Genomic DNA, 9,019 nt, shown 5'->3' with positions numbered 1-9,019 from the left:
TCATATTTTCCTAACCTGGCTGCAGCCTACAATTTAATAAAATAAAAACATAGAAATACATGGTTATTAAAAATCAGTATTGTTTAAACTGTATTTAACTCAACACTAACTAACAAAAAATGTGCTGCTTTTGTTATGAATGCATTGATTCCATGATATTAAATCCACTCTTGTGATTTTTTTTAGGAACCACCGGCCCCTACTGACACCAGTTCAGGCGCCACTGTTGATGCCTATGACAACAACCAGGCCACCACATCTCCTGCCTCGATTGGAGAAAAGAGTTCAAAACCTTTTGAAAAATTTTAAATTTTTTCGAGGAGCACAACCTGGACTCTTAATATTTATATAAGGAATATTGGAAATACTCTTACTATTTGTATTTGTGCTTTTCCCTTTTAAATTTCATGCATTTTATACTTTTATACATTTTACTTCTGATAATAAAAGCCTATCGTTGGAAAAGTGAATGTCCCTGTATTTTTTTCCACAGTCCTTATGATGATAATAATATTAATACAAATGATGTGGAACTTGTGGGTTTAAACACAGTCCACTGTAACATCAAATTTTCAGCAACAATGTCTTGCTACTCTCAATGTAATGTGAGTCACCTTCACCCCGTTTCAACATAGTCTACACGTGAATACAGCGTTCCATTCCATGAAGTGAACACTGATGGTCTGGGCATGGTCGTCTGGTCCTCCATTCACATGTAACCTTTCATACAGAAACCACATTAACATTACATTATGGGGAACTTGGTGAACACATTCCATGATCTCCTTCCACATTAACAACTTATTCAGCAATAATGTCTTGCTACTCTCAATGTAATGTGAGTCACCTTCACCCCATTTCAACATAGTCTACATGTGAATACAGCTATGCCAAGGTACTTCACACTATTATTGTCTTCAATAATAGGCCATGAACTGCTCATATTGCATCTGAATGAAGGCCAGTCAGTGGTCCATTCACTGATCCTGATTTATGAGAACATTCTAATTAAACTTTGCACATTCCATTATCCCCTGACCAAAAACTATGCATTATGTTTCCAACATCTATGACGCTAGTGTGTAGACTTTGTGGTGCTAATGATACAGGAGGCCATTATGATTGATATGATTTTTATTGATCCTTCTCAGTAATCACAATTGAAACACAACAAGTTATCCTCCTTTACACACGGACAATCTATCCTATATCTTGACCCATTGAAAAGGCACTGCACCAGTATCCGACATGAAATAACAACATTGTTCATCCCTGATCTGTTTGGCCCTTGCTGCTGCATTGGTGATTTGTGGCAGGGGGGCTGTGAATTTTATTCATAGGTCTGAAATATGACAACATTTTTCCCCCTGTTTTCAATTCCACATCATCATCCATTTTCCCCCCATATTCGCACTCCTGCTCTGCAGGTACTATCATCATACACAGAGCACCATATCTGATGCGAGAGACCCACAACTTCTCACGAATGAGGTGGTCCCGAGAGTAATGGAGACCATGACAAAATATCTGATGGTTGCACCACAGAGGACAAGACTCTCCCTTAGAGACCCAAGCCACTTACATTTTAGGGTTTTTCTCTTTTTTTAAGTGTTGGTGTTAAACATTGAAAAAAAGTTGGGTTTTAACAACATTCCGCATTCACTGGGGAAACCCAGTCAGGATTTAGCTGTTGTAGTAGGTATCTCCCCAGGGAGATTAAAACTGCTCAGAAGATCATTGGTACCCATCTCCCGAGCATCAGTGATGTCGGTGAGGTGAGGTGCCTACGCAGAGCCCAAAGGATACTAAAGGACAGTACCCACCCAGCCACAGCCTGTTCACCCTGCTGCCTTCTGGGAAGAGATATAGAAGTTTCTGCTGCTGCACCACCAGACTGCAGAGCAGCTTTTTCCCCCAAGCTATCAGACTCTTAAACTCTAGTTTATCCTCAGCACTGCTCCACCGATTATAGTTTATTTCTGTTTACCATTTTTATAATTGCTTCTATATTAATGTATATTGTCTGCTATGCTGCTGCTCTCCGGGAACCATCACCTTATCGTGGTGGAGAGGTTTGTGTGTCCCTATGAACCTGAGGGCTGTGTTTTCTGGAGCTTTGTGCTCCTGGTAGGGTCTCCCAAGGCAAAGTGGTCTCAGGTGAGGGGCCAGACAAAGAATGGTTCAAAAACCCTATGAGAAATCGAGGAAGAGATGAAGTGACCCTGCCCGGAGGAAGCCCGGGGCCCCCGTCTGGAGCCAGGCCCAGATGGAGGGCTCGTCAGCGAGTGTCTGGTGGCCGGGTTTGCCACGGAGCCCGGCTGGGCACAGCCCGAAAAAGCTACGTGGCAGACATCTCTCCATCCCATGGGCCCACCACCTGTGGGAGGAACCGCTGGGGTCGGGTGCGCTGCTACACGGGTGGCAGTGAAGGTCAGGGGCCTCGACGGACCAGACCCGGGCAGCAGACGCTGGCTCTGGGGACGTGGAATGTCACCTCTCTGTGGGGGAAGGAGCCGGAACTTGTGCGGGAGGTGGAGCGCTACCGGTTAGATCTGGTGGGGCTTACCTCTACGCACAGTCTCGGTTCTGGAACCATACTCCTGGATAGGGGTTGGACTCTTTTCTTCTCCAGAGTTGCCCAGGGTGTGAGGCGCCGGGCGGGTGTGGGGACTCACAAGCCCCCGGCTGAGCGCCGCTACGTTGGAGTTTAACCCGGTGGACGAGAGGGTCGCCTCCCTACGCCTGCGGGTTGTGGGGGGGAAAACTCTGACTGTTGTTTGTGCATATGCACCAAACAAGAGTTCGGAGTATTCGGCCTTCTTGGAGACCTTGAGTGGAGTCCTGCACGCGCACATGGGCAATGATGGAGACACATGGAGAGGCATGATTGGGAGGAACGGCCTCCCTGATCTAAACCAGAGTGGTTGTTTGTTGTTGGACTTTTGTGCTAGTCATGGATTGTCTATAACCATGTTCGAACATAGGGTTGCTCATAAGTGTACTTGGTACCAGAGCACCCTAGGCCAAAGGTCAATGATCGATTTTATAATCGTTTCATCTGATCTGAGGCCGTATGTTTTGGACACTCAGGTGAAGAGAGGGGCGGAGCTGTCAACCGATCACCATCTGGTGGTGAGTTGGGTCAGGGGTTGGGGGAAGACTCTGGACAGACCTGGTAAGCCCAAACGGGTAGTGCGGGTAAATTGGGAACGTCTGGAGGAGGCCCCTGTCCGACAGACTTTCAACTCACACCTCCGGCGGAGCTTTTCGTGCATCCCTTTGGAGGCTGGGGGCATTGAACCCAAGTGGACAATGTTCACAGTTTCAATTGATGAAGCTGCAGTGAGGAGCTGTGGTGCCTCAAGGGGCGCTAACCCACGAACACCGTGGTGGACACCGGTGATCAGGGAAGCCGTCCGACTGAAGAAGGAGTCTTTCCGGGATATGTTATCCCAGAGGACTCCGGAGGCAGTTGCAAGGTACCGAAGGGCCTGAAGGGCTGCAGCCTCTGCCGTGAAAGAGGCAAAGCAGCGGGTGTGGGAGAAGTTCGGAGAAGACATGGAGAAGGACTTTCGGTCGGCACCAAGGTGCTTCTGGAAAACCGTTCGCCACCTCAGGAGGGAGACGCGGGGAACCATCCAAGCTGTGTACAGTAAGGATGGGACGCTGTTGACCTCAACTGAGGAGGTAATAGGGCGGTGGAAGGAGCACTTTGAGGAACTCCTAAATCCGACTAATACGCCCTCTATGGTAGAGGCAGAGCTGGAGGATGATGGGGGATTGTCGTCAATTTCCCTGGTGGAGGTTGCTGAGGTAGTTAAACAACTCCACAGTGGCAAAGCTCCAGGAATTGATGAGATCCGTCCAGAAATGCTTAAAGCTCTGGGTGTGGAGGGGTTGTCTTGGTTGATACGCCTCTTCAACATTGCGTGGAAGTCTGGGACGGTGCCTAAGGAATGGCAGACCGGGGTAGTGGTTCCCCTTTTTAAAAAGGGGGACCAGAGGGTGTGTGCCAATTACAGGGGTATCACACTTCTCAGCCTCCCTGGTAAAGTCTACTCCAAGGTGCTGGAAAGGAGGGTTCAGTCGATAGTTGAACCTCAGGTTGAAGAGGAACAATGCGGATTCCGTCCTGGTCGTGGAACAACGGACCAGATCTTTACTCTCGCAAGGATCCTGGAGGGAGCCTGGGAGTATGCCCAACCAGTCTACATGTGTTTTGTGGATCTGGAGAAGGCGTATGACCGGGTGCCCCGGGAGATACTGTGGGAGGTGCTGCGGGAGTACGGGGTGAGGGGGTCCCTTCTCAGGGCCATCCAATCTCTGTACGACCAAAGTGAGAGCTGTGTCCGGGTTCTCGGCAGTAAGTCGGACTCGTTTTAGGTGAGAGTTGGCCTCCGCCAGGGCTGCACTTTATCACCAATCCTGTTTGTAGTATTTATGGACAGGATATCGAGGCGTAGTCGGGGTGGGGAGGGGTTGCAGTTCGGTGGGCTGGGTATCTCATCGCTGCTTTTTGCAGATGATTTGGTCCTGATGGCATCATCGGCCTGTGACCTTCAGCACTCACTGGATCAGTTCGCAGCCGAGTGTGAAGCGGCTGGGATGAGGATCAGCACCTCTAAATCAGAGGCCATGGTTCTCAGCAGGAAACCGATGGAGTGCCTTCTCCAGGTAGGGAATGAGTCCTTACCCCAAGTGAAGGAGTTCAAGTACCTTGGGGTCTTGTTCGCGAGTGAGGGGACAATGGAGCGGGAGATTGGTCGGAGAATCGGCACAGCGGGTGCGGTATTACATTCAATTTATTGCACCGTTGTGACGAAAAGAGAGCTGAGCCAGAAGGCAAAGCTCTCAATCTACCGGTCAGTTTTTGTTCCTACCCTCACCTATGGTCATGAAGGCTGGGTCATGACCGAAAGAACAAGATCCAGGGTACAAGCGGCCAAAATGGGTTAGGGTAGCTGGCGTCTCCCTTAGAGATAGGGTGAGAAGCTCAGTTATCCGTGAGGAGCTTGGAGTAGAGCTGCTGCTCCTTTGCGTCGAAAGGAGCCAGCTGAGGTGGTTCGGGCATCTGGTAAGGATGCCCCCTGGGCGCCTCCCTAGGGAGGTGTTCCAGGCACGTCCAGCTGGGAGGAGGCCTCGGGGAAGACCCAGGGATAGGTGGAGGGATTATATCTCCAACCTGGCCTGGGAACGCCTCGGGATCCCCCAGTCGGAGCTGGTTAATGTGGCTCGGGAAAGGGAAGTTTGGGGTCCCCTGCTGGAGCTGCTATCCCCGCGACCCGATACCGGATAAGCGGACGAAGATGGATGGATGGATGGATGTCTGCTATGTAGCAGACGGGAGTTACAAACTCAATTTATACTTTATACTATATAACCTGTTATATTGTGACAAAATAAATCTACCCACCTACCTTAAAGAAGAATAAAGTGAATCTTATGGAAAGGCCAAGTCAAAAGTTCTGACCTTAAAATGACTGAAATGTTGTGGAAGGATGAGGAAGCAAGCAGCTCATGTGAGGAAACCCACCAACATCCAAGAGTTGAAGTTGTTCTATACAGAGGAATGGGCAAAGATTCGTCCAAGTCAATAAGCAGAAGTGTTCAAAAGTTACTGGAAACGTTTTGTTGCAGTTATTGCTGATGTACTCAGCATTGACAGCCTGTTTTTAGTAATGTAATTATGTTTTTGGACTTTCTTTTGAGGACCTTCTAAAATGTCCTTACCTTAGGGCTTCACAGTAAATGTTCTGCAGCCATAGATTGTACATGCAATGCCTTATGGGGTGCCGAATGTAAAAGTTCGGTTACAATTTTTTAGCTGATACATTTTCAACATTTAGCACATTTTCCTCACATTTGAGACAGAAATTATATATATATATATAGGGAGGTATATCTAAATGTTAAATCTAAATGTTATATCTAAATGTTAAATTTATATCTAAATGTTATATCTAAATCTAAATGTTAAATCTAAATGTTAAATATATATCTAAATCTTAAATATATATCTAAATCTAAATCTTAAATATATATCTAAATGTTAAATCTAAATGTTATATCTAAATCTAAATGTATATCTAAATGTTATATATAAATCTAAATTTTAAATTTATATCTAAATGTTAAATCCGAATATTATATCTAAATCTAAATCTTAAATATCTAAATCTTAAATATATATCTAAATGTTAAATCTAAATGTTATATCTAAATGTGTCGCCAAGCGTAAAGCTAAATATTTAGAAAATATTTAAATTCCCAAGGAAACCACGCCCACTGCAGTGGCTTTAAATCGCGCTGCACCCAGTGATGCCCCAGCAAGGGGTATCTCTGCTGTAGCCAGTGGGTACTTGGAAAGATTGTGGAGCAGCATAACTAATCAAAATAATAATTGAATTATGATTGATTTAAAACAATATATCAGCTAAAACAGCTCAACACATATGTTAAAACATATAGCGAAGTAATCAATGGTAGAAAAAAATAGCTAAAAGTGGCCTACTGACTTAGCACTTAAGTTGAAATGATTAGCTAAAAGTAATGGATGACTTTTGAAACATTAACCACACTTCAAGTAAAAGGTCTAGTTAGTAGAATTTCTGACCAAACCAACCTAAATGTTTACAGTTCAATTGCATGAACATGTAAGAATATTCACTTTAATATGATAAATAGTGTGAACACATTGGAAATTGATAGAGCGGTGTATGTGAGTTTATATAACAGAGCTGTGGGGGAACCTCAGAGCAGAAGGGTTAGAAAGCACTGATCTACAGTATTTTATATTTTTGACCGACGGGTATATTACAGACATGCCTTAATAGTTGTGTTAATCACAATACCGTTGTTTGAAATACATATCTCCATGTGTGACTAACGTCATCCTTCCCAAGCAATCTAACATTAGCCCAGCATGGATAAAGTCCAGCTATGCATCCAACATATTCATCCGAACACAACTAAAATGTCACTATCCAGCCACTTGTAAGAAGTTTGTAATACTGGTTACATAGCTAGTTATCGTGTTTTATTAACCTTAATTCTGTTTGCCAAGGCTATATTTTATTGGCTTGCAAAGTAGCTTTCCGTTGCTAACGCTAATGCTAGCTAGCTAATTTATGTCAAAAAGCAGTAGCTAACTAATGTTACTGCCAAGATATGGTTTCATTGTAAGACAGTGTAAACACATGACAACACTTGACGAGTCTTGCAACACCGCTCTGGTCTCTAGTGAAATCATATCTTGGCAGTAGTTAGCTAACGTTTCTGCTTTTTGAGATAAATTAGCGTTAGCAACGGATAGCTCCTTTGCAAGCTAATATAGCAACATAATTCAGGTTAATAAAATACGGTAATGTAACCAAAGTATTGAAAACTACTTACATGTAGCTATAGTGTGACAGGCCTACTGCTGTTCAGTCTCGCATTGCGAGACCTAGCTAACTTAGCTAGTTACAGTGCTGCGAGGCCTGTTCAGATGACATGTCGGCTGCAGTGTGTGAGCTAAATTGCTTGTGAAGGATGAGTCAAACTAACGTTAAACACACAAGGAGATATGAGTCAAACAAAACAACGGCATTATAGTACACACAAATATTAAGACATTTCTGTGATATAAGTCAATAATACAAAATACTGACCGAAATGTGTTTCAATCCAGTAACATTAGTCGAACAGCTCCACTGTAGTCAGTATTTACTCAACAAGTGTTGACTAAAAATTGCGGTGCAGCACGATTTGAAGCCACTGCAGTGGGCGTGGTTTCCTTGGGGATTTGAATATTTTCTAAATATTTAGCTTTACACTTGGCGACACACTTAGATATAACATTTAGATTTAATATTTAGATATATATTTAAGATTTAGATTTAGATATAATATTTCGATTTAACATTTAACATTTAGATATATATTTAAGATTTAGATTTAGATTTAACATTTAGATTTAGATTTAACATTTATATTTAGATATAACATTTAGATATAAATTTAACATTTAGATTTAGATATAACATTTAGATTTAACATTTAACATTTTATATATATATAATCATTTCTGTCGCAAATGTGAGGAAAATGCGCTAAATGTGAGGAAAGTGAGCTAAATGTTGAAAATGTATCAGCTAAAAAATTGTAACCAAACTTTTACATTCGGCACCCCATACAAACGGGACACATCTGCAGCAGCATGTCGACAGCAGAGCGCGTCCATTATAAACCTGAAGCTGCACAGACCACGGAAGACGCACTGCAGCAGCTCCGTGGTCTGTGCCGCTGCTCGTCTCTATTGTTACAGAGAGTAGACGCTAAGCGACGCACAGCTCTGCTTCAGAGCTCTGTGTGTTTGAGCCTGACCCATAGACTGCAAACGTCACGTCATGGGAACTTCAAACTAAATCATTAGTTTGAAGTTTTCCCCTAATTAGGAAATTATCGACAGTAATTATCAGTTCAATCTAATAATCAGGTTGACAAGTACACGTGTGGCTGAGGGGGCGCCCTAGGATGATCATGTTTAATAAACATGTTTTATTTCACTTGTCATTCTAATTCTATTGGCCTATTAAAGAGAAGTAGACCTAAGGGCTACACGGCGCCCCCAACACATTTGACGCCCTAGGCAATCGCCTAGTTCGCCTATAGCAATCGCCGGCCCTGCGTAATACGTCTGTATTGTCGCCCAAAAAATGAAAACCGGAAATGACGGAACATCTCTCTAGACCTAGTAAACACAGAGCACGCTGTCGTCAGTCATTGTTTTCATCAGAGTGTTGATAGTAGTCAAGAAGGATCGTTGTTGTCATTACTCGCTGAACGGAAGAAAATACGATGGCTAGTAATAAGAAGATACTGACGTTGTCAGCCCTTGGGCTTTGTAGGAGCCAAATATGTTGTTTCAAGTGTTCAGACTTTGGGTGTTGTTTCTTGTATGTACATTGGGTGTCGCTGTGGTATTACCTGGTGAAAGGTTATAAAGGTAGGCTCCAAATTGTTACCGGCAGGTGTTTGG

The sequence above is a fragment of the Sander vitreus genome, chromosome 11 (assembly GCF_031162955.1).
Source record: "Sander vitreus isolate 19-12246 chromosome 11, sanVit1, whole genome shotgun sequence".
NCBI lineage: Eukaryota > Metazoa > Chordata > Actinopteri > Perciformes > Percidae > Sander > Sander vitreus.
Note: the sequence above shows the minus strand (reverse complement) of the source record.